This window comes from Myotis daubentonii, chromosome 3, assembly GCF_963259705.1.
Source record: "Myotis daubentonii chromosome 3, mMyoDau2.1, whole genome shotgun sequence".
NCBI classification, from domain to species: Eukaryota; Metazoa; Chordata; class Mammalia; order Chiroptera; family Vespertilionidae; genus Myotis; species Myotis daubentonii.
In genome coordinates, this window is record NC_081842.1 from 10725976 (window position 1) to 10753751 (window position 27776).

General features: G+C 39.5%; 1 pseudogene; it reads right to left on the bottom strand.

Annotated features, from left to right (window-relative positions):
• LOC132231829 (small ribosomal subunit protein eS25-like) overlaps positions 1-27776 on the bottom strand; it is a 73486-nt pseudogene that overhangs the window by 15190 nt on the left and 30520 nt on the right.

A 27776-nucleotide genomic window follows, 5' to 3' on the forward strand; every position in this document is an offset into this window, starting at 1 on the left:
GGACAAATGGTGGTGATAAGGACAAGACCTGGATGACGAGTGATTGCCTGGAGTCAGAGTTGTTCTTTAGAGATGGAATTCAGTTAGTCAGGACTATTTTGTTTTAAAGACCATGGCCGGGGCCAAGTTCCATGGGAGCACGTAAAGTTTTCAGGAGTCCGGGGCCAAGGACTGGCTGGGTTTGGATCATTGTGCAACCTGGATGTCCTTGCCATGCATGTGTCAGGGCTGAATGCTTGCTGTGTTAGAAAGAAAGGAATTTCCCCAACAGTAAGCAGTATTTGATCTTGGAATGTTCTACTAGTGGATTTTAACTGGAATAAATGTCAATTGTCAGTTGTGATCCTGTTGGGAATTAGAATGAGAGATACTTGATTTTTTGTTCTAGACTTTTGCTATAATCAAACCATATTGAGGAATATCCTATCTAATAAAAGAGAAAAATGGTAATTGGTGTACGACGATACCCTTTTCATTGGCTAATCAGGGCTATATGCAAATTAACTGCCAACTAAGATTGGCAGTTAACTGCCAATAAGATGGCGGTTAATTTGCATATGTAGGCACAATGCAGGGAGGTGAAAGGGAAAGCAGGAAGAAGCCCCCTGCCACTGACAGTGATCGGAAACCCAGGGGGGAGCTAAGAGCTGGGGGGCAGGGCAAAGGTGGCCCTGGGGCCGCCTTTGCCCTGCCCCCCAGCCATGATCAGAGAATCAGGCGCCTTTGCCGCCCTGGCCAGTGATAGCAGGAAGTAGGGGTGGAGCCAGCGATGGGAGCTGGACATGGTCGAAGCTGGCAGTCCCGGGAGCTAGGGGTCCCTTGCCTGGGCCTAAAGCGGAGCCCGCGATCTCGGGGCCGCTGCAGTTGCGGGTCCCCGCTGCCCGGGCCGGACGCCTAGGCCAGAGGCGTTAGGCCTGGGCAGGGGCGGAGCCTGCAACCGTGGGGAGCTGGGGGTCCCCTGCCCAGGCCTGACACCTCTGCCGGAGGCCTCAGGCCTGGTCAAGGGGCCGATCCGGTGATTGGTGATCGGAGGGTGATGAAGGTCAACTCCTCTGGCAGAGGCATCAGGCCTGGGTGGGGGGCGGAGCCGGGGATTGGGGCCGGGGATTGGGGGGATATGATGGTCCCCTTGCCCAGGCCTGAAGCCTGGGTCAGAGGTGTCAGGCTTGGGCGGGGGGTGGAGCAAGCGATCAGAGGGAGATGGGGGTCCCCTGCCCAGACATGATTCCTGGGCCAGAGGCCAGAGGCCTCAGGCCTGGGAGGGGGCCAGAGCTAGTGATCAGGGGGAGATGGGGGTCCCCTGTCCAAGCCTGACGCCTCTGGCGGAGGCGTCAGGCCTGGGCAAGGGGCCGATCAGGTGATCGGAGGGTGATGGGGGTCAATGCCTCTGGCCGAGGCATCAGGCCTGGGCTGGGGGCAGAACTAGTGATGGGGGGAAATGAGGGTCCCTTGCCCAGTGCCAGGGTCCAACCCCAGCAGGTCCAGGGGTTCCCAAAGGCGTAGACGGAGTCCGCGAAGAAGGAAGGACACGGAGACAGTGTTCAGTTGATCAGCAGCCTAGCCAGGATCTCTAGCCAGGATCTCCAACCAAGTTCTGGTCTGGATCTCCAGAGAGGTTCTGCTTCAGATCTCCAGCCAGGTTCAGTCACCAGGTTCTAGTCAGGTTCTCTTGCCAATTTCTGTAGTCAGGTTCAGTCCAGGATCTTTTGTCATGTTCTCTCGCTAGGTTCTGTCTCTAGGTTCTGAGGCCAGTTTCTGTCCAGGATCCTCCGGCATGCTCTCGCCAGCGAAGTTCTTCTGTCTCTAGAGGACGTTCTGTGTAGGTTCTGTGCCTAGGCTCTGTCTCTCTTGGTCCTGTCTTCCAAACCCTGTCTCCTGAGTTCTGTGTTCTAAATTCTGTCTTATAAGTTCTGTCTCTGAAGTTCTGTCTCCTGAGTTCTGTGTTCTAAATTCTGTCTTATAAGTTCTGTGTCTTGCTGTCTTCTGAATTCTGTCAGTTGTTGTCTTGTTGCATCTGTATTTATACCAGTTGATTCCAATCCTATCAATCTCTATTCCAAAGGTTAGGGCGTTTCTTATCTCCATTCCAGGGAGTAAAGATTATGTAGTTTAAGCATGATTGTTCGTAGTTAAAGGGATTAATTACCCGCCTGGCACTTAGTTGAGGGGTTTTATTCCCTCCCTAACTTCAGGGGAAAATCCCTACCTGGGGATTCAACCTTTCTCGGAGAGGTGACCTTGGTTAAAACACAGCGCCAAGAAGGTGAGCAAACATATTAAGAACCGTATGCCATATATGTCAGGTCCCTTGAAACAGCAAGGATGGACCGGCTCCCGGCAGCCCAGGCCTGACGCCTCTGACAGAGGCGTCAGGCCTGGGCAGGGGGCCGATCCTGCGATTGGAGGGTGATGGGGGTCAACGCCTGAGGGCTCCCAGTATGTGAGAGGGGGCAGGCTGGGCTGAGGGACACTCCCCCCCACACACACACCCAGTGCATGAATCTCGTTCACAGGGCCCCTAATATATATATATGTATATATATATATATATATATATATATATATATATATATATATATATAATTGATTTTTTACAGAGAGGAAGGGAGAGGGATAGAGAGTTAGAAAGAAACATTGATGAGAGAGAAACATCAATCAGCTGCCTCCTGAACACCTCCTACTGGGGATGTACCTGCAACCAAGGTACATGCCCTTGACTGGAATCAAATCTGGAACCTTTCAGTCTACAGGTCGACGCTCTACCCACTGAGCCAAAACAGCTAGGGCAGGACTAAATATTTTTAAAATCACAATTTTAATTTATGAAAAAAAGCATATTTAGACTTCAACATCTGGGTTTGAAAACTTCCAAGTTTATGTCCACAAATTAGACACTTCCTAAATATTTGTAGGAGAGAAATACTAGGCTTTGTATAGTTTTGAGTATGTCTGTAATTCTATTCAAAGAGCATATAAATGAGATGTATACATCCTTTTCTAATATTTTCAAGAAACTAGAATGTAATGGAGTCTCTTTCCAGTATCACTGATACATGAGAAAAAATGATGTTTTAAAAAATTTCTAAGATAAGTTTATTAAAACTATACCCAAAGATGTTCTATACTGCCCCCCGCCACATAGTTTAGAAATTTCTAAAAATGATGTTGGATGTAAGACTTCTTTCTTTAACTATTCAGGAACATTATAGATTCAGAATTAGAATATTCTTTCAGTTCTTGTGTTAAATTATTGAAATGCATACAAAGTTTAACTGCCCTGAGGTCATATCTAAGCAGTTCACTAAATCAACATTATATTAACCTTTGTTTATTCTTTTCCTGATTCTTGAAGATTAAACAAGGACATGCCTCAGGTCTAGGCTTAATGTCAACATTAAAAATTAGCTGGAAGAATGTATCCAATGGGAAGAGGAAGTACTTATAACTAAGGGAGATAACAGTATGCTAGTACAGGAAGGGTAGAATGTCAAGGAAAAAATAAAGAGTAAAATTCAAAACAGAAATTTTACAAAAGATGTACATTTCTTTACCTCACATTTAGGTGCTGACTTATTAGCTATTCATTAACCTTTACTCAACCTGTGAGAATGTCCTTTGGTAAATTTTGAAGTTTGAATATCTAGATTAATAGTTCCAGCTATCAAGAAAAGCCAAAGACCAAACTCTTTATGCAGACATCATAAATTAATGTAGTTTCAACCTTTTAAGTTAATATACTTTGGCAATTTAATGAGTAGCAAATGGATTGAATGAAAAATACATACAAGCCTGCATAAATCTCAGTTGGCTTCAGAAGAACAAATTAAGTTTTCTCTGGTCCATGGAAAGACTGGGCATAACTCCTTTTGACTCATTTAAATCTATAAAAATATTCTGGTTTATATGTATACAATATGTTCGATCAGTTATCCTCATTATTAATTCCTTCAGTGTTTGTACATTGTTTCAATGGCAATGGGAAGGAAATATACAATTAGAAATATTCTCAGTTCACCATTGGGAAATATCCTTGGATGATAGATATAAAGTCCAGACTACATCTAATGCACAGCATTTCCAACCCATGGAACATTTTAATTATTAAGAAGGACAGCCTGCCTCTTGTTAGCTAAACTGCAAGGGAACTGGGGCTAGGAATCGAGTCTTAGCAAGATCTACATCCCTGGAAATCCACCTGCATGACTCTGAGCAAAGGCTAATCACTACTTATTGACTTGGGTAAAATCATGCTAAAGTCAGTTTCATGAAACCACCATTGTCACATTAAATTCATAACCTGGGGAAATATTTGCTTCTATAGAAACTAAAGGAAGTAGTTAGTACGGGTAGGAGAGTAATACTACGCTATCAGTCCCGAGTGTTCAGGTACAGAAAAGAAAAGCTTTAAAAGGATCTGGTTATTTGGAGTGACTGCCCAGGAATTTCAAATGTCATGTGTATGCTTCAGAATTGGCATGAAAAGATCCTGAGAGCCTCAGAAGTTATTGATTTCTCAAATGCTTCAGGATCATGCCTGTTTCATTAAGAGAAACCCAATTAAATAATGAATATGTGGTGGTTTTTTACACTCTATACAACGGATTTTCTTTTGCCAAATTCTATGAGATGAAAGAGAAGGGATAGGGGTTGTAAATATGTTCTCTTTCCATGGATCTCCCAAACCCTGGCTACAGAAAAATCTGTCTACCCAACTTCCTTTTATTTCTGGCGAAAACTTGTTTTTTTACTAATTATCCCCAGCTGTAGCAGATTCTGTACTTCTTATTTTTAACTTTACATGCTCTTACATCCGTATACTTCTCATATGGAATATTGGGTCTTAAAGTGGGAAATCCTTTGGGAGGGGTGACTATAATATGATTGTCTGAAAAGAAAAAAAAAATTAAATTTGAAGCTGAATAATAGTCCTTCTATTCTTCCTGCTTGTTGCCAGTCAACTGCTTAGAATCATTGTATTGGTATTTGCCTACAATAACAACGGAGCATACTCTTTCAAATATTAAGAATTTTGATAGAATTCATTTTTTTTAAATTTCACATTTTTCTTTCTCTTGCTTTTCTTTCAAAGGAAATCAATGTGCCAAGTTCTAATTTTAAATTCACCACCGCCCCCATTATGCAGATTTGCTGAAGTGTACTCAAGGCTCTTCAGAGGCCTGCACGTTCCCTAGTGAACAATGGCATTGAAATTGTAACAAACATGGCTCTGGGCTTAGTTATTTGCACTATTTGTTTGGATGATGAGGTTAAAAATACAGAAGAGGTACATAGTAGATTGCAGTGAGTTTTAATGTATTCACTTGCTCACTCTGTGTTTACCCTGGTTGAGAGTATCTTTTTCTTGCTTTTGCCACAACTTTGTCATTTATACTTCAGTGAAAATAATGGAGAAAGACCTAACAGAAAACCTATTTTTTAAATTAAATCTTTATTGTACAGATAATTACAGTTGTTCCTCTTTTTCCCCCCCAGAGCACCCCTCCACCCGGTTCCCACTCCACCCTCTGACCTTACCTCACCCTTCCCACTGTCCTCATCCATAGGTCTACGATTTTTGTCCAGTCTCTTCCAGCACCCCCCCAAACCCCTTTCCCCCCAAGAATTGTCAGTCCACTCCCTTTCTATGCTGGTGATTCTATTATATTCACCAGTCTATTCTGTTCATCAGATTATTTATTCACTTGACTTTTAGACTCACTTGTTGATAGATATGTGTTTGTTGTTCATAATTTTTATCTTTACCTTTTTCTTCTTCTTCCTCTTCTTAAAGGATACCTTTCAGCATTTCATATAATACTGGTTTGGTGGTGATGAACTCCTTTAGCTTTTTCTTATCTGTGAAGCTCTTTATCTGATCTTCAATCCTGAATGATAGCTTTGCTGGATAAAGTAATCTTGGTTGTAGGTTCTTGGCATTCATCACTTTGAATATTTCTTGCCACTCCCTTCTGGCCTGCATAGTTTCTGTTGAGAAATCAGCTGACAATCTTATGGGTACTCCCTTGTAGGTAACTGATTGTTTTTCTCTTGCTGCTTTTAAGATTCTCTCTTTGTCTTTTGCTCTTGGCATTTTAATTATGATGTGTCTTGGTGTGGTCCTCTTTGGATTCCTTTTGTTTGGGGTTCTCTGTGCTTCCTGGACTTGTAAGTCTACTTCTTTCACCAGGTAGGGGAAGTTTTCTGTCATTATTTCTTCAAATAGGTTTTCAATATCTTGCTCTCTCTCTTCTTCTGGCACCCCCATAATTTGGATGTTGGTATGCTTGAAGTTGTCCCAGAGGCTCCTTACACTATCTTCATATTTTTGGATTCTTTTTTCTTTTTGCTTTTCTGGTTGGGTGTTTTTTGCTTCTTCGTATTTCAAATCTTTGACTTGATTCTTGAGATCCTCTAGTCTGCTGTTGGATCTCTGTATAATATTCTTTATTTCAGTCACTGTATGCTTAATTTCTAGTTGGTCCTTTTTCATATCCTTGAGGGTCTCACTAGATTTATCGGGGGTCTTACTAAATTTGTCGGCGGTGACTAGAAAATTCTTGAAAAACCTTATAACCATGGTTTTGAACTCTATATTGAGTAGTTCGCTTTCCTCCATTTCTGTCATTTGTGACCTGTTTCTGTGTCTCTGCATTTTGGCTGCTTCCCTGTGTTGATAGAGTGGCTTTTTTTGCTAGGTGTTCTATAGGGCCCAGTGGCTCAGCCTCCCCAATTACCTGAGGTGGACACTCTTGGTGTACCCCTTTGTGGGCTTTGTGAACAGTCTTGTTGTAGTCTTGTTGTAGTTAAGCCTTGATTGTTGTAGGTATCACTGGGAGGAATTGACCTCCAGGCCAATTGGCTGTGAGAATCAGCTTTGTCTATGGTGGGAGAACTTCTGTGCTGGAGACACCCTTATTGGGCAAGACTTGCTTCAGTGGGGCTTTGGTGCTCACTGAGTCTGCCACCTGAGTGTGTCCCTTATGAATGTGAAGAGTTGTAATCTGGACGGTCCCACTCTGACCACTGGGTACACTGGCTCTTGGATCTCTAAGGAGGTGCTAATTTAGCCTCTGCCTGAGGCTACCCAGCAGGAGCTATGGAGAGATCTGCAGATTCCTCTTCTTTGTTTGGGGTTTGGAGGTGCCCAGATGAGGCCCAGCTGTGAAGCAATGCAAGCTGCTGTGGGGCCTTGGGCCTTCTTTTGGATGTTCTAGGTCTCTCTGACCCAGCTGCAGTTTGTTAGGTAATTTTAGATTGCAAAGGGCCAGGCTATTCATATGCAAAAGCCTTTGCGCACAGCTAGGGTGGGGTTGGGTCTCAGAGGATCAGCAGGGCGGAGCAAAGAGCTATGGCTGATCCTCAGCTTTGCCCTAAGAGGCCCCGGGTCTCAGTGTACCATGGTAATCACTGTAAGCACCTCTGAGAGAAAGTCACCCTCAACTTCGGCCCAATGCCAGACAGTCCAGTTTCTCCCCGTATGAATCTGGGTCCCCAGAGACTCGCCTGGAACTGGAGTTCAGAGCAGTCAGGAGCTTGTGACTCCTTCCCGATTGAAAAAGACAACCGCATCCTCATTTTCCAGCCCTTTCCTTGTGCGCCTCCGTACCTCTGCACTTTACTTCCGCACATCTGAGTCTCAGTGTGCTCTTCTCTTTCCTTCTAGTTGTAGAATTTCCACTCAGCCAGCCTTCCTGTGGTTCTGGGTGATGTCCATTTTGACCTTTAGCTGGTGTGTTTCCTGGTAATTCCAAAAGCTTGAAAATGACAATTTGGATACATGTTAAAGCAATATGCATTTTCATAAGCTGTAATGTAATTCTTTGGAAATGAAAAAAACACATTGACCTTTTTTTTAATTAAAAAAACAACTTTTTAATTTGAAAACCATGGACCCCAGGTAAGATAACCTTCCAAAGGAAGTTTTACATGAACAACAATAATAAAATTCAGTCATTTTTTTATATTTTGGAATTTTTTTTTTTTAGTGGAAAAACAATGCCTTTATTCTTGTAAACTTATCTTGAATTAAACCACTTTGTTGAAGTCTCTTATTTGTTTTAAATGGTCTGTCGCTACATTCGGCCAAAGTGACATTTTTTATGAGACTCACATAACATTTGTCTCCCACTTGCTTTCTTTGTTGCGTTGACCATGTTGTATTTTTTGCTCAAGAGTGGTTGGTGATTGGGCAATGCTATTTGTTTGTTTTTCATATTACTAAATTTTCTCTATTACATAGAATGCTTGCTCTAAGTCTACCAATTGGCATATTACATTGGTAGAATTTCATAATGTCAATCATTATTTGTACTGTAACCTGATTTTTTAAACATATGCCATCAGAGTCAATTACCTAATGTTCCATTAGGGATTTCACATTTACATTTTTAACTGAATTTTATCTTATATCTCATTTCCTAGTTGTGGGAACAGTTATACTGTCATCAACAAAAATAAAAAGCTGAACATAATTTATGATTTATATAAGAATTAATTATTATTTAAACTTTGTCAGAACTCGGGAGTAAAAACATCTAACCTTGGGGCACTGGGGAGGGAAATTTGTTGTTTAGTTACCATTTAAAACTACTTAATTCAGTTTGCTCTTTCACATTTTCTTTTTTTGGGTGCCATTTTCTTATTTTATAATCTAGAAACATTATTTTTTTCTGGGCATTCAAATACATTAGTGAGTTGTTCAGCACACTGCCCTTTTATTATTTTTTTGAAATTTCTGTTGCTTAGTTAGTCATTTCTTTTATCCTATATTTGTATTTGCATCTTCTCTTCTATTTTTAAAATTGGGTTTCCAGACTCTATCTTACTAATTTCTTTAAATGTTTGGGGTATCAATTTTGTCAATTTTTAATGTATTATTTTTGTTTCATTCCTTATTATTTTCTTTCTTGCTTTTAAAACTGTTAGGGTCGCTGAAGGAGGAATGCATGAGGCCGAAGTAGTGAGGGATTATGAATTTATTAGGTCATCTGAATACCGATGGCGCCAGCACCCAGGGACCGGGAGTCAGAGGTTTTACAGGACTCTAGGTGGGCTTTTTCTGGGCGGAGAATTCTTTGGGGGGGTCTGAGTCCTCAGAAGGCCCCCAGGGGAAGGATAATGGTCTCAGCAAGTGGAATGTGGTCGAAGGGAAAGGGAATGTCAGTTGTAAGTGGCCTAAAGGTCAGATACCAGGGGAGGGGGTATCCATTCAATTACTTGATTAGACCTAACAAAAACCTCTTGCCTTTCTTTGCTTTTTTAACTTTATTTTTTTAGTTTGAATGTTTAGCTCACTGACATCTAAGTGACAATTTGGCTCCACCGAAAACTTATATTTTATAATCTTCTCCTCTGATGTGAGAAATATTACATTATCGGTTTTGTACATTTTAGCTTCTTTTAAGAATTGTGGTGGCTATTTTTTTCTCATACCTTTATTGGTGTTTTGCGTTTTTTTTTTGGAAGCTGTGGACTTTCTTCCTTTTAATTTATGTTCTTAACTTTCTTTATGCGTCTAGTATGGGCTTTCCTAGCTAACTCCTTGGCAATCTATGATGACTTGCAACCTGGAATCTTTCTTTTTCCTTTAAATCTAGGAAATGTGGTATTATTTTTTCCAAAAATTCTTTTTTTTTTTTTTCAGTGACTTTGTTTTCCCCATTGTTTTCTGGTACTCTGTCACCCAAGATATCACAGGCCTAACTACCATCTGAAACATCGTTTAGGTGTTCTTTGTATAATTTCTTTCTATGTTTTTTTCTCTTTTGGGGGGAAAATTTCACTGTCTGACATTTCAGTGCACTAGTATTTTGTGTTCATCTTTCTACTTATTCCATCTATTGAGTCTTTTTACTCCTGTGTATTCTTTATTATTATTATTATTAAAACATTTTAATGTTGACATTAATACAGGTGTTTCTTCCGTCCCCCCCTTTGCCAAACTCCACTTAAACTCTTATTTAAATCATATCTAATATGTCAACTTTTACTTGTTGTAAGTCTATTCCAATAGTTTTTCTTTAGATGGTGAATGACTTATGATTGACTTTGTTTTCTTTGTTTTGTAGTAATTATATATTTTAGGTGTCTAGTTCAGGAGTTGGCAAATGATGGCTCACAGGCCAAAATCAGGCCTCCACCTGTATTTTTAAATAAAGTTTTAGTGGAACACAGAAACATCTATTTGTTTATGCATTGTTGGTGGCTGATTTTGGGCACATCAGCAGAGTTGAGTAATTGGGGACAGAGCCTGTGTGACTTGCCAGGTGTAAAATATTATCTGCCCCTTAAGAAAGAGTTTGCTGACCATCCATTCGGTCAAAATCACCTTGAGTTCATAACTCCTGGGGGTATTGTTAGTCTCTCTTTAAATGTGTATTTGGAAAGATTGGAAGCCTAGCTGTCATTTGCATTCCTAAGGATTAATTTAGAGAGAGGGGGGAGGAAGAGGGGGAGAGAGAGAGAGAGAGAGAGAGAGAGAGAGAGAGAGAGAGAGAGAAGAGACAGGAACTAAGTAGCACCTGGGTGGAAGTTCATTCCTTGAGAACAGTTCTTTTGTTGCCTCATCAACCAGGCAACTATTTGGGTCAAATATTTACCTTGCATTTGAGTTTCTTTGAAAGGAGTGGCACTGAGGGAAGTGCAGTAGTTGCTATGGGATGCTGCTCCTCTTCCCCTCAGTTTTGCAGCACATATTCTCATAGCTAGCCATGCAGCCTGCATCCCTTTCCAGAAATTACCCTCATCCTAAGGGATCTGCCCCACTTCTTCCCCCATCCCTAGTGATAGGTGTCACTGCAGAGTTCAAAGGCCTGGCTCCCAGGTCTCGATTAGAGATATCTCCCACCCAGCTCTAGAATTTTCTGTAGGACTGGCTGACCTTGCTGTAGCATTACAAATGCAGTTCATTCTATTTTTCTACAGAATTCTGTTTCCCTGGCTCTTTTCTAGATGGCGTTTCAGAGAGCATTTCCCACACAGATTTCCAAGTCCCCAATCCGCTTCCTGGGCCTGCCCTGGGAAAGGAGGAAGTCTCCTTTCCTTTGATCCATTATCCTCGAGATGCAAAGAATGAAGGGACCCATAGGAAATCATGGAAGGGAAGCCAATCAGTCGAGTATGGTTTCTACCAGCTCCTTTCAATGGCAGGGTAACTTCTGCTGTTCTGATTTTACTCAGTAAGACCGGGCAGCTTGGCCTCCTGCTGACATTTCCATAATGTGGGAGGGCAATTACCCTCTCATGGCAACATTGATCCTCTCCAAGTCAAGAGACAGAAATAGAACTCCAAAGCTCCGGTCCAATCTTTCCTCCAACTGCTATGATTGCAAGCCCCTTGATCCAGACTGTTGACACCGCTCTCTTACTTCCAATTCCTTTTACTTCCCATATATACACACATCAGCTTATGATATTTTTAATTTCCTAGAAGATATTATATTTTCTGTTTGTTTTAATTCCTGGTTCCCTTTAATTTATGCTTCACTTTCACTCACGAACACAAAGTTTATTTTATTGTGTGTGTGTGTGTTTTTTTTTGGAGGGGGGAATAGGGAAGTACCATTCATTTATAAACCTATATTGAGAGTATTCAAGTATAAATCCATATCTTCTATTACCAAGCTTTAGCTAACAATGAGATTTTTGCTTGTTTTAACTGTTCAAGGAGGCCTCCTAGAGTCTCAAAAATACAACAGTAATTATTAATGTGAGCTCGCTAGGAATGGGAAACAACATTAAAATATTTTTGTTTATAGTATCCTCTGAATAAAGGTCGAGGGTTGCCAATTATTCTGTTACCCTGGGTAATATGTCCTCCCACAATAACTGTTTCCAAACTTACCCATTCTCCACCTCAGGTTCTCTCCCTTTACCCTCACCATGCAAATGGCTTCAGTAAAAACCATCAGAGCATCCTATGAATATGACTTTTCCATTAGCGGACAATGTAGTCCTTTCTTATCCATTGACTTTCCATGGTTTTAGCTACGCATAGTCAGTTGTGGTCCAGAAATAGTAAATGGAGAATTCCAGAATAAACAATTCATAAGAATTAAATTGCATGCCATTCTGAGAAGCATGATGAAATCTTGTGCCATCTTGTTCCATCCACCTGGGACATGAATCATCCCATTGCCCAGAATATCCTTGCTGTATACATATAGCCTCCAGTTATTAGATTGACTGTTAGATTCATGGGGTTTGCTTTCAAGTTCATGTAACCTATATTTTACTTAATAATGGCCACAAAGCCCAAGAGTAGTAACACTAGCAATTTGCATATGCCAAAGAGAAGCTGTAAAGTTCTTCCTTTAAGGGAAAATATGAAAGTTCCCTACTTAGTGAGGCATTTCATCATTATTACAAGAAGGATGAGTACAGTACAATAACTGTTAAGGTATTTTGAGAGGGAGAAAGAAAGAGAAAGAGAGAGAGAGAGAGAGAGAGAGAGAGAGAGAGAGAGAGAGAGCATTCATATAACTTTTATCACAGTGTATTGTATAATTATTCTATTTTATACTAGTTATTATTGTTAATCTCCTACTGTGCCTAATATATAAATTAAACTTTATCATAAATCTGTGCTTTAAAATATCACTGGGGGTCTTGGAACATATCCACATGGATAAGGGGGACTATTGTATAACATAAGAACGTCTTGTCTCAGCCCCAGACTGACATAGCTCGTTGCTATCCCACATTTACTTCCATGTTCCAAAGTCTGGCTCCGTTCAACCTGTCTGAAACCATAATCATGATGTTCAGTGTCAAACCTAGTTCTCCTGAGTCTCTCCCAGGGTTGCCTCTCTTGTTTTATAGCAAGTCACCCAGGTAACCATTGAGAACAGAGATCTGGGTGTTTGCACATCACTCTCATTTGCACTCACCAATAAATTCTGACACTTTTACCTGTCAATTCCTCTTGAATCTATTTATCTCCCGCTCTATAGCCACTATCCTAGTGCAAGTAATAATTTTCTCATCTGTACTGATGTGACAGCCTATTGATTGGCCTCTCACTAACATTTTTCTCCAATCTCTTCTCTATACTTCAGTCAAATAGACTGATTTTTTTAGGTTGACATTTAATTTTTTTATCATAAAAGGTGTAAACAGTATATAATTTTGGCATATTGTAAATATGGTACTTTGAAATAAAATTATTACAAGTTTTTATATTTTATGGAATAAAAAAAAATACCATGGCAATTTGATCCCTACCATCATCCATATAAAAATATTTGATTCTTATTTTTAATAGTTATAAATAATTAGCATTATTCATATAAATAAATTATTGGGAATAGTAGTGTATTATAGTAAGGATATGTAATTTTTTAATCTTAAAATATGTATGCCCAAATTCCCAATTACCTATAATATAGATATATTTTTCATTTTCCCCCCACAAATATTGGAAGCTCCTTGAGCTTGAGGCAAAAAAACAAAAAATGTTTCTTGATCCTCTGAGCCATTCACCAATCTTGCACATTGTCCTTTGGACAATCCAGGCAGAGTCTGTACACTCCAGGACAACAGTTAGAGGCAGAATGGGAGGGATGAATGTCTTGCTCTCATAAAAGAGAGAAGGAAGACCGGAAAGGGCAGTTGGGAAAGGAGAACATGCAGCTACAGAACAGGTGCCTCTGGAAAGAAGTCATGTTAAAGTTGGGATCTGGACATTGATCCTTTTAACATCATCCACACCAGTGATGCCCTCACAGAGAGGGGTATTCCACCTATATCCAGTTTGAAGGCCACTGAACTAGAGAACATGGTATATTTAGGAACCCTACAGAAGTAGTCATTTGAAACAGAGTGGGGCTAAGCAAAGTCTCTAAATGTTATTTTTAAGTGGTGCAAATCTGTAGAAAACACTCAGAAATTAGTCTTTTTTAAAAAACATTCTAAAGATACATAGATATACTAATTTGTTTCTTTAAAGATTAAAATTTGATATTAATGTTATCTTAATTGCTTCCCAAAGATTCATAGTCTTGTCAGTCCAACATTTGGAACTTGTCTGATTTAAATGATAAATTTGCCACCTCCACATTATGGTATTTACTTGCTTTGGTGAGGCATAGCTACTAGTAGGTACCATAATATTTATGATGATGGTGTGGAATAAGCAAGCAAAAGGCAAAGAGAGCAGATAATATTTTACTTATGATATTATATCAACCACTATAAAACTTCACATTTTATTATCAACTAGAGGTCCGGTGCACAAAACCCATCCATGGGTAGGGTCCCTAAACCTGGCTGGTGATCAGGGCTGCAGGCCACCAGTTGGGGCCTTCCTTCATTCCATGCTGTCCCCTGGTGGTCAGCACATGTCATAGCAAGCAATCGAACTCCCCGTCTCCTGATCAAACTCCCGAGGGGACACTTTGCATATTAGCCTTTTATATATATGGACTAGGGGCCCGGTGCACGAAATTCGTGCACTGGGTGTGTGTGGGGGGGAGTGTCCCTCAGTCCAGCCTGCCCCCTCTCACATACTGGGAGCCCTCAGGCGTTGACCCCCATCACCCTCCAATCGCAGGATCGGCCCCTTGCCCAGGCCTGATGCCTCGGCCAGAGGCGTAGACCCCCATCACCCTCCGATCGCCTGATCGGCCCCTTGCCCAGGCCTGACGCCTCTGACAGAGGTGTCAGGCTTGGACAGGGGACCCCCATATCCCCCTGATCACTGGCTCTGGCCCCCGCCCAGGCCTGAGGCCTCTGGCCCAGGAATCATGCCTGGGCAGGGGACCCCCATCTCCCTCTGATCACTTGCTCCACCCCCCGCCCAAGCCTGACGCCTCTGACCCAGGCTTCAGGCCTGGGCAAGGGGACCATCATATCCCCCCAATCCCCGGCTCCGCCCCCGCCCAGGCCTGATGCCTCGGCCAGAGGAGTTGACCCTCATCACCCCCCAATCACCAATCACTGGATCGGCCCCTTGACCAGGACTGAGGCCTCTGGCCTAGGTGTCCGGCCCGGGCAGCGGGGACCCGCAGCTGCAGCGGCCCCGCGATCGTGGGCTCCGCTTTAGGCCCAGGCAAGGGACCCCTAGCTCCCGGGACTGCCAGCTTCGACCGTGTCCAGCTCCCATCACTGGCTCCACCCCTACTTCCTGCTATCACTGGCCAGGGCGGAAAAGGCGCCTGATTCTCTGATCATGGCTGGGGGGCAGGGCAAAGGCGGCCCCAGGGCCGCCTTTGCCCTGCCCCCCAGCTCTTAGCTCCCCCCTGGGTTTCCGATCACTGTCAGTGGCAGGTGGCTTCTTTCTGCTTTCCCTTTCACCTCCCTGCATTGTGCCTACATATGCAAATTAGCCGCCATCTTGTTGGCAGTTAACTGCCAATCTTAGTTGGCAGTTAACTGTCAATCATAGTTGGCAGTTAACTGCCAATCATAGTTGGCAGTTAACTGCCAATCATAGTTGGCAGTTAACTGCCAATCATAGTTGGCAGTTAACTGCCAATCATAGTTGGCAGTTAACTGCCAATCATAGTTGGCAGTTAATTTGCATATAGCCCTGATTAGCCAATGAAAAGGGTATCGTCGTACGCCAATTACCATTTTTCTCTTTTATTAGATAGGATGTTCTGAATAATGTAAAATATATTTGTCTTTAATCATTAAATTGATGATGCTGTATTCAAGAAGGTTATTTTAACATCATTTTATATAAATAATAAAATACGAATCTTGTATATACTACATCAGTATTTTGGTAGTTTTTATAATTTCTGTAACAATATATTTCCTACTAAACAGATGAATAAAAAGTTCAAACTATTTAGATTTAAATAAAGTATAAGAAAAGTTTGGCATATTAATTTTGTTTCTCAGAATGGTAGTTATTTACATTTCAACCTTTGCTCTTGTGTGTACGTGTGTGTTTAATCTCCAAAAACATCACTTTTAAGAGTCAAATTCAAATGATCAAAAAACATGTCAAAATGGCAATTTTATTTTCTTGTCCAGTATATGATCTTGGACCAAGCCTGAGTGAAGTTTTAGTTTAAGTTGGTTCAAAGCCCATTACCATTTTATCAACTTTTATCTCATTGATTTTAATTGAAAAATCACCTTGACTTTTACTTCATATTTCTAGCAAGATGCAAGTATCACTAATAGGTATTGATATATGTATAAATGTTATAAATTACATATATGAATAATACTATTAAGTAATCAATAAACATATTGCTTTACTTATAAATTCTGTCTGTATTCATTAAGGTCCTGTGACCCCTCTCAATTTATAGTCCTAACCCAAACTCAATTCAATACATTAAAATAAATATTATCTCTCATTGTAGCATCCCTACACTATAAACTACATGAGTAAACAACTTTGTATTTTTTTTACATTAATTACATTTACATTAATAAGTTGAACCAATAATTTTTAAAAATGTATTTTAATTGACGTCAGAGAGGAAGGGAGAGGTAGAGAGAGAGAGAAACATCATTAATGAGAGAGAATCAATGATTGGCTGCCTCTTGCATGCCTCACACTGGGGATGGAGCCCCCAGCCTGGGCATGTGCCTTGACTGGGAATCAAACCATGACCTCCTGGTTCATAGGTTGATGCTCAGCCTCTGAGCCATGCTGGCCGGGGGAACCAATAATTTATGTTTTTTCAAATATAACTGGTATAAGGATAAATCGAAGGAAGCCATTTCTTCCAATAAAAAGTTTTAAAGGAGAAAGGATAAGACCAACATTGCCATTTCCAAAGTATGCCCTTCTGGTGCACCTGGTTCTCACACAAATGCTTGGAACATGGAAAACAAAGAAAGACCCAGTGTGACTTTGGTACTTGCTCCACTGCCTTTATTCATAAATCCCTGGAAACCAGTCAGGAGGAGGGGTTTCCCCTTCCCTTCATGTTCTCTCTCCTAGGACTTATCGGGCAGATAAATGGGGTCAGAGTGTGTTAGATATTATGTTCCATTGGATATTTTTCAATGAGTGTGATGCTCCATGTCACTGAGTATATCTTATACCTCTAGGATAGTTTGCTAATTGAATTATCAACCAACCAACAAGGTCTTTCTCCTCTATGCTTAATGTCTCATTCTCCTTTTCTCCATTTATTCACTCCATCTCTCTCTCTCAGTCTCTCTCTCTCTCTCTCTCTCTCTCTCTCTCTCTCTCTCTCTCTCCTTTATCTACCTCTATCTCTCCAACTTTCTCTCTCCTTCCCTTTCTCCTCCACACACTCTTAAATTAAATACAAAGTTGTTACCATTTTGAATTTTTCCCCTGTAGTGCTTTTCTATCACAAAATAATATCAGGATTTCTCTCTCAATGATAGAATATGTATCTTTATATTTCTCAAAATAACTTCAATAAGTATATTTTATAATTAAAAAAATATTACCAAAGATAATTTCTGGTGTTGGGAGGGTTATATAGTAAACTGTGCCCTAACTTACCTTGCAGAAAGGAAGCATTCCAGAAGATTCTCAGGAATGGGAGGTTGGAGTCACCATGTGGGACTCAAATTACCTGCTTGGGCAGAACTCGGTCTCTGAGTTTATTTCAGCCTTAGAATAAGAAGAATCATGTGCCAATATATAAAAATGTGTTGGTGCATACACAATTTTATTAAAAGAAAATTGATATATTAAAGAACATCAAAGGGAATATTTTAATAAAAGCACAGTAGGAAAAAAGACTCAGACTTACATACTTTGCAGCTTAAGGAAATGTAATGAGCTTGCTGATTTCCCTCAGTTAATGAACTTTATGAGCTTAGTTTTAGGCTGCATTAAAATGTATTCTTCATTAAATTGTATTCTTCTATGTTGATAATACTTCTTTAAACCCATTTCTAACATGACTTTGTTTTTCTCAAATTGATATTTAGAAACAATGTTTTTTTAGTATAATACATAAAGGGTTTTATTTAATAAAAAATGGCAACCTTCTGATAGCATAAACAAAGAACATACATACAACTCTGGTATTATTTTATTTAATATAAACTAAATATTTTGGTGTATTTCTTACTAGCCTTTCTATATATGCATATATAATATTCATATAATTATTTGAGCATATATATTATCTGTTGGTACATGCAATTATTTCTAATTATTGTGTTGTTATTCTAAACCTATGTCATTAAATACTCACTTAATGCATTTCTGCACACATTCTATTTTATGAATATTGCTTTATTTATTTTATCATTTTTCTACTATTGAAAATTAAGATTACTGACAAAAAAATAACTCATATATACAGAGAACAGATAAGTTACTTCCACAGACAAAAAATGGAGTGGCCAAAATGGGCGAAGGGGTTCAAAAGGTACAAACTTGCAGTTAGCTATAAAATAAGTAAGTCATGGAGATATCATGTACAGCATGATGACCACAGTTATTGATATTGTATTGTACATTGGAAAGTTGCTAAGAGAGTAGGTCTTAAAAGTTCTCATAACAAGGAAAAGATTTATAACTATACATGGGGACTGATGTTAACTAGACTTCTAGTGGTAATTATTTTGCAGTTTATATGAATCTATACTAATAAAAGGGTAATATGCTAATTAGACTGGACATCTTACAGATTACCATCTGGTCGTCCTTCTGGACAAAGCCACGGTGGCAGGGCTGTGGCAGAGGCAGTTAGGGACGATCAGGCAGGCAGGGGAGAAGTTAGGAGCATCAGGCAGGCAGGCAGGTTAGTCATTAGGAGTCAGTGGCCCCAGATTGCAAGAGGGATGTCTGACTGCCTGTTTAGGCCCAAAACCTGTGGCAGTGGGACATTCCCTGAGGGGTCTCAGATAGAAGAGGGTTCAGGCTGGGCTGAGGGACACCCCCCATGCACGAATTTTGTGCACCAGGCCTCTAGTATACATTTATACTTTTGTATACCTATAACTAATATAATATGTTGATGATACATTCTTTTAAATAAAAAAAAACATGAGACTGTTGGATTATTGAAGTATTTTGCTGTTATAAATAATATTGCAATAAATAGTATATTATTAAATATGCACATTTCTTTCTGATGATGTCTTTCTTTAATATAAATTGGTAGTGTGAATATTTAAGGCTTTTGAAATGTGCTGTCAAACTATCCTCTACTGTGATTAGTACATATTATTTCATATACTTATAACATACCCATTACATGAATATATTCATAAGAACACATATTTTTAACATAGATATGTGCACACAGCACTTTATTTTCTATCTATTTCTACATGTGGTTCAGGAGTGGATGTCTGGTTCAGACATGCCCCAGCAGGCCAGCTGAGTTTCACATGGCTGCTTTTGCTCTCACCTTGACCTCTTTTCCAAATACTTCTCAAGGTCTAGTAATCCTGTGGTCATGAACTCCATGGAAGATTATTACAAGGCTGCACCACTATAAAATAGTTTAATTAGTTTTCTTTTTTATTCTACCCATTGTGTGATGCTTTAAAGAATTTGCTGCTTTAATTTAAAAATCTTTACAAAAGCAACTGAGCACTTGCCTTTTTTTTTTTAATATCCCCCAACGTTCTGATCCTTTTAACTCTATCCAACAGCTTTACATGGCACATGATTCTAGTTAAAAGTCTCCACTCACGCTTGATGGCATTACTTTCACCAATGATTATATCAAAATAAATTGAATGCTTCATACATTTAAAATATATGAAAGCAAAAAAATATTGGCTTATTTGTCTCCCCACATCTTGTCACTATCATGAGTTATCTTTGGAAGTAAACATGTGACTTATTCACATATATCTTACAAGTCCTTATTAATAGTGAAGGACAACAATTACACACTGAGGTATTCACTTCATTATTTAAAAAAGTGATACTTCCAAGATTAATATAGCCTGGGATAGTAAAGAGATATAATTTTATAATTTTCCTGACCCCGATCATTTCTTAGCAGAATGATTTCAAATATCTGAATGGCTCCTCCTTCTTTCATCATATTGTTGTGTGTGTGTGTGTGTGTGTGTGTGTGTGTGTAATTGTGGCCTTTCACTATTTTAAATGCTTAAATGAATTGTCACTTTTGTCTAAAATTTTATTTACTTAAGGAAGTAAAGCATTTGGGGAAAACCAAGTTTAATTCTAGTTAGTAGAGTCCCCACTTTGTAAATTGTAGGTTACATAATCTTGGTAAAACTATTTCACCATCTAAGTCTTAGATTCTTCATTTGTACCTTCTATAATTATTGTGGTAATTGGATTAAATAATAAGCTTGGCATAGACAAATGTTTCTTCAAGTTTTCCATCAAAATACAAAATGAGAGAATAGTTGGTTATTCCCAGAGACTGGGAGGTTAAAAGTTTAGCAGCTTGATACAAAAATCTGAAGTCTTATCCTTTTCAAGTTAATTTCTCATTCCTACTCCTCAATATATATCTGTTTATTTTCATACTAGGGGCCCGGTGCACGAAATTCGTGCACTGGGTGTGTGTGGGGAGGGGAGTGTCCCTCAGCCCAGCCTGCCCCCTCTCACATACTGGGAGCCCTCAGACGTTGACCCCCATCACCCTCCGATCGCCTGATCGGCCCCTTGCCCATGCCTGACGCCTCCGCCAGAGGTGTCAGGATTGGACAGGAGACCCCCATCTCCCCCTGATCACTGGCTATGGCCCCTGCCCAGGCCTGAGGCCTCTGGCCCAGGAATCATGCCTGGGCAGGGGACCCCCATCTCCCTCTGATCGCTTGCTCCACCCCCCACCCAAGCCTGACGCCTCTGACCCAGGCTTCAGGCCTGGGCAAGGGGACCATCATATCCCCCCAATCCCCAGCTCCGCCCCCCACCCAGGCCTGATGCCTCGGCCAGAGGAGTTGACTCTCATCACCCTCTGATCACCAATCACCGGATCGGCCCCTTGACCAGGCCTGAGGCCTCTGGAAGAGGTGTCAGGCCTGGGCAGGGGACCCCCCAGCTCCCCGCGGTTGCAGGCTCTGCCCCTGCCCAGGCCTAACGCCTCTGGCTGAGGCGTCTGGCCCGGGCAGCGGGGACCCGCAGCTGCAGCGGCCCCGCGATCGTGGGCTCCGCTTTAGGCCCAGGCAAGGGACCCCTAGCTCCCAGGACTGCCAACTTCGACCGTGCCCAGCTCCCATCGCTGGCTCCACCCCTACTTCCTGCTATCACTGGCCAGGGCGGCAAAGGCGCCTGATTCTCAGATCATGGCTGGGGGGCAGGGCAAAGGCAGCCCCAGGGCCGCCTTTGCCCTGCCCCCCAGCTTTTAGCTCCCCCCTGGGTTTCCAATCATTGTCAGTGGCAGGGGGCTTCTTCCTGCTTTCCCTTTCACCTCCCTGCATTGTGCCTACATATGCAAATTAACCGCCATCTTGTTGGCAGTTAACTGCCAATCTTAGTTGGCAGTTAACTGCCAATCATAGTTGGCAGTTAATTTGCATATAGCCCTGATTAGCCAATGAAAAGAGTATCGTCGTACGCCAATTACCATTTTTCTCTTTTATTAGATAGGATGTATATTATGAATTTCCTACTTCCATACACTTATCCCCCAAATCCTAGACTAAAACTGATATTCTACAAAAGGGCACCCTGTTTTTACTATTTTAAAAGTATGGAAATTTATATATGTTAATCATTATTATTATTATTTTATTTTATTTTGTAGAAGATTTTTGAATATTTGGCCCTCAGTCTCAAACCCTAATCTTTGTTTGACTTGCCTCATATCCTGTTCACAAATTATGACTTAGTTATACAAAAATTCTCAGCATAGAAGGTTATGCCTCATTACTTTGGGGGGGGGGCATCTTTCTCTTGGAATATTTCTAGTCAGCCCTTGAGTATCTTGAATTAACATTCATATTAATAACTTCTTTTTAAAATTCAAATACACTTGCAGGATAAAATACATCAACCCCATGTTTTAAAACTTAAGCATAGCCCTGACCGGTTTTGCTCAGTGGATAGAGCATTGGCCTGAGGACTGAAGGGTTCCAGGTTCGATTCAGTCAAGGGCATGTACCTTGGTTGCGGGCACATCCCCAGTAGGGGGAGTGCAGGAGGCAGCAGATCGATGTTTCTCTCTCATCGATGTTTCTGACTCTCTATCCCTCTCCCTTCCTCTCTGTAAAAAATCAATAAAATATATTTTTAAAAAAAACAAAACAAAAAAACACCTTAAGCATAAATAAAAATTTTAGCTACTGCAAGATGCTGAAGTTCATACCTTTAAGCAGAAATGGTCTCCTTTAGAGAACTTAACATCACCTAATATGGTTTCTTAATCTGAATCATAAAGGCAAAAAAAGGGAACAAATATTTATTAAGAATTTGTACCACAAGTGTCCAGAAATCATATTCATTCATAATCATCCTTGAACTCTTTATCAAGTTGATACAAATATCTGAAGAAATATCAGTTCTCCATCAAAGTGTACTGGCTTTAAACCTCAGAAGGATTAACTCATTTTGTCAAGGTCATATGACTAAAGGGCATTAGAATGTAAACTCTTGGAGTTAACCTTATTCTCCTACTCTTCCTCTATCTCTGATGAAACTACACACGCTCGGATTGCTCCTCTGCATTATCAGGGTTAGGTAACATATAAGATGCACAGAGAGGTGGTTACATGGCTACACACGAAGTCTTTCCCAGAACTCATATCTAATCTGTAGTCTTCATAACCCTAGGACGTTAATAAAGATAAATATGGAAGTGTGATAGCAGGCAAATATAGGATGTTGAATAGTTTATTCATTGAAATCTAGCAACAAGGACTCATCAAAGATTTCCATTTAATTAATTGCTCAGGTGAGCTGAACCAAGTTTAACTATTCTCAATCATATTTTGAAGAGGATGCCCTTCTTAAGTAAAATATTATAGTTTATTATCTGATATATCTTATGTAATGGTGAACATAATAAAAAAGAGAGAACTATACAGAACAAGTATCTATCTGTCTGTCTATCTATCTATCTATCTATCTATCTATCTATCTATCTATCTATCTATCTATCATCTATTGACAGTATGTGTGTATACGTGTGTGTGCTTTGTTTTCGCAAACATCTTGATTGCATTTCACATGGCTTAGAAAACTTTCTGGGTGGCGTTCAGCTAATATTTCCTGGGATAACACAGCGAATGGAAAATGGCATATCCAATGTTAGCAAGAGTTAATTTAGCATACTTATAAATTACAAACCATTTTTAAAAGAACTATTGTTAAGAAAATCATGAAGAAGTATTTTTCATGGTTTTGCAAAGATGCTTGTTTACGTTTCTTAAATAAAAACCAAGAACAAAATCTAGTGTTCCTTCACTGTGGTTTTGGTGGTGTTAGTGATGGAAACTATAGTAATTTCAGTGAGCAACACAATGTGGTGTGAACCTTTTCAACAAGATGGAAGGACATTGATTCTGTCTGGCAATCATGATATTTATTAGCAGCTGTGGGATGTGTCTTCTCCCATCAGTAGCAACATTACTAAATGAATTAACATATGTAAAGTTCTTAGAAATGTATCTGGCCCATTACAAGCTTTACATGCTATCTATCTGTCAAAGCAAGTAGCTTGATAGCTAGCTATTATAGTAATTAAAATGTGTTTGTCTCAAATAACAGAAATCGCAAATGATAATTCTTTTAATTTTATTATCTTACACATTTAGAAATCTGGATATGGAGAGGTTACAGTGGCCCAGAAATCCCATACAAACTTCAATGGCTTTCCATCCTTTTTCTCACCCCCCTCCTGTACCTTTTGTTGCCACTCAAGATGGCAAGAGGCCTTAGCATTTCCCGCATGGCATGCAGCCTCAGTGACATTTGGTGACGAGGGACATTTCCTTTTGTGCAGCTTTTCTCATTAGGGTGAACATCTGAACATCTGAACGTCTTTTCCCTGAAATCTCATTAGACAGGATTAAGTGTCTTGCCAATGTCTAAACCAATCACTGTCAAAGAAAATGCCATTTATAAGGTTGGCCCCACACAATCCTGATTTAACCCGTGAGTTTTGGAATTGAATAGTGTAAGGGAAGACTTTAATCACATCAGATTTTTCAGCAAGGTATCAGAGAACTAGAAGTGGTGACGGGGGGAGTGAATGAATTTGGGGTGCATGGCTGGCAGTCTGCAACAATATTATTAGAATTTCTTAGTGTTGCAGATTAAGATTTAACATACTTCCTAGAATGGACAGTGTTGGAGCCTCATCCCAAAATCCCTGGATCTCCTTTCTGGGAACTGTGTGTGCTCATTCCTTAACTTCTATGCGCTTTGCTGCTAAAGACTGGCAATGGCAAGCTTCAGAGGTATGCACTTGTCTTATCACTGAGTTGACCATACGGATAGCTTAGGTTCAAAGAGATGGCCCGTAGGTAATGAACAACTCAGCTCCCCTGACTCCAGATGGGGCAAACTGTGCAATTTCTTCTACAGAGTTCCTAGGGGATCAGGCTGAGTCTGTACTTCCCCTGAAATCATAGCCTTGCTTGACTTCTTCCCTTTTCCTACCCTGTTTCCTACACTTCTTTACAGGTTTCTCCTGGAAGAATTTCCTTATTAAGTCAATTGTCGAGTGCTCAGCTCATTTGAATACATGTAACTCTCAAGGTCCTCTGAGAGAACTTGACCTAAGATGGCTTCAAAATTATTTATGAGCACATTCAATTAAATGTTAACCAATCATGTAACAATAATGTTTATTTAGATCTGACTTATCAGGAAAGAAAAAGCTGATGCAATTAAAACATAGTTATGTCCTCAACTGAATTTCCTGATTTAAAATCTTTGAAACTAATATTTTCATGAAAAGAGTATTTTTTGTCATTATTTACTTATACATTTAGCTATGTTTTAGGAAATGTATTATACTAAGTCCTTGTTTTAATTAAGCTTTAGGCACCATAAATCAAATGCATATAATAAACAAGGTAAAGATAACATAATGGACTTTTAACATTATATCTATTTTATTAGGATCACTATAAGTTATCTTAAAACACATATACATCTTTTCTAAAGTTTTCAAGTAATTTCACACACAAAAATAGATTGCTAGGAAATCAGTGTCTTATTTGAATTTGATGAAGCCATGTAGTGAGTAGTGTTTCTTTTTATTTTTTTTAAAATTACAGTTGATATTCAATATAATTTTATATTAGCTTCGGGTGTGCATAGTGGTTAGACAATCATAAAATTTACAAAGTGAGTCCCCCAATATTTCAAGTACTCATCTAGAACCATAAATAAAATGAATAGTATCGCCATATTTTTTGACAATTGTATTTTCAGCTCAACTTTTATTTTGCTCTTATAACCTTAGTTTCTAAATGGAAAAAACCTCAATCTCTAAAATGTCACTTAGAGACAAACTATCAGGAAGTATTTTAAAATGTTAGCATTACATAGAGTCTGGTTCCATATAGCACAGTTGTACATTCAGGAAACACCCATGTGCTCTGACATTCATTGGCAAGTGCTTTCATTGACAAATAGCTCTTGCTTACTCTTCCTCTTCATAAGAACAGGATCTAACAAGGTCTATACTCTGAAACTCTCTAAGATCTCTAAAGTAAGAAGTTACTCTTAAAAGAAGACATTTCCTTTAGTGATGACCTCATTTGAAAGGTCAAGGAGTAAATAGGAAATTCTTAGAGATTGAAATGGCATTGCCGAGAGAGGGAAGGAAATCACTCACTGCATTATTTTCAAAGAACTTTTTTGTTTGAAAATCAGATTCGGGTTTTCCATCTGTTTTTTCCCTCATTAAGTCTTTCACAAGAACAAAATTTATTTCTTCTTTGCTTCCCCTGTAATACGGAGAGGAGCTTTCTGTGCTTCATGTGCATTTTTTTCAGATAAATTGATAAAGATTGACAATAATTGATATCTAATTTAAAAACTTGAGATAGAATTTTCTTAAATTTGTCATGGCTTAATTTATGTATATGTGATATCAAATATGCCTTTATTTTAAAATATTATTTTATTTGTATTATGCATATAAAACATGTATGTAATTACTGTTTCTACTTTTCTTATCCAATTACTTTGACAGTATTAAAAAACAAGGAATATTTCATTGTGGAATTGCTTTGTAAGCGTTAAATGTACTTTTTATTCATTTATTAGTTATATCCATATACATTTTTAAAGGCCCTATGACTTTTAGAATGATTATCACATTGATATAAGGAGATATGCAAGCATCCTCAGTACAAAGAATCATAAGATACATGTTAAACAAAGCACATAGATTCAGACAGTTCCCCTGTGAGATTCAGGAAGTTCTTGAAAATGATGTGTCATTGGATCTAAAGGAGAGATTTCTGAGAAAATGTGATCACTTCCCTAATCCTGAGAGTTACTATTCAATTACTTAAAAAGATAATAATATGTATTTAAAAAGGCAACAATAATCCAGTTCATCTGGAGGCAACATGTATGGTAAAACTGACAGTTTATTCCAGATAGTAGAATGTCATGAATGCCAATTTACAGTGTGATCTTAATTCAGAAATTGGAAGAAGTGGAAGGTTTTTTTAGAAGGGTCAAATATCCAAAGCCATTTTTGAAAGATAAAATGTGACAGTGGTATGTGTGCTATCATGGAGAAGAAGCAACTCATGGCATAGCGAAAAGTCAGGTGGTAACTGCAATAGCGTGAAAGGCCAGAGCAGAATGTTGGGGTAGGTAAGAGTGATGTACAGAATGGGCCTGACATACAGTGACAGTAATAAATTGTTAGCATTAGTGGACCAGCAGCAGGGAGGAGTCATAAATACTTAGTGGCTTCTCAGAGAGCATGGTGAGAGGAAGAAAAAAGGTAACAATAATAATCACAACTAATGCATAATGACAGTTTCTTATCTACTACAGGTCAGGTGTTTTTCTAAAAGCTTTAAGTGGATTACCTCTTTTAATTCTCATGGCATCTCTGTCATCATAGGGATTCAGGCCAAAAAAAAAAAAAAAGAAAAAAGAAAAGCTGTGGTAATAATCACAATAAGTAAACAGAGCAAGTATAAACTCTTTATATATTGTACCAGTGTTTCTAATTCCACAATTAAGTAAATCGTTTTCAATTAAAATGAATTTTTCAAATATGAATTCTGTATGAAGTTATTATATCACTCAATTTGCCATTACTGATCTTATTGTAAATAATCAGATATGTATGAACAGAGAATATATTTCTGTTTTGTCTGTTTTGTTTTGTTATTTCTCACCTGAGGACATTTTTCCATCGGTTTTTAAGGAGAGTGGAAGAGGGAGAGAAAGACAGAGAGAAACATCCATGTGAGAGAAACACATTGATTGGTTGCCTCCTGCACCAGCCCTGACCAGGCCCCAGGTCGGGGAGGAGCCTGCAACTAAAATACAAGCCCTTTACTAGAATTGAACTTGGGACCTTTTGGTCTGCAGGCTGATGCTCTATCCACATGAGCCAAACCATGTAGAGCAAGAATATATTTCTTAGATCTATCCCAAGAAAACCCTATTTCATTTGAATTTTCAGTATAATTTCTCCTGAGATTAGTTCATATTGCTTTGACCAATGGGTAATGATAAGATTAAAGGATTGGTGGAATTGAAATGAGGCAGAATATGACATTTCTTTATATCTCATAAAATTTCTGGAAAAGTAAAAACCACCTTATAAGTCCAGGGATATATTCTCCAGAGCATATTAGAATGTGCTCTGTTGTTCAGCGGGGGCTGGTCATTTTGTGCTATTCAGGTCTTCAACTGATTGGATAAGGCCCACCCACTTAATGAAGAGCAATCTGTTTTACTGCAA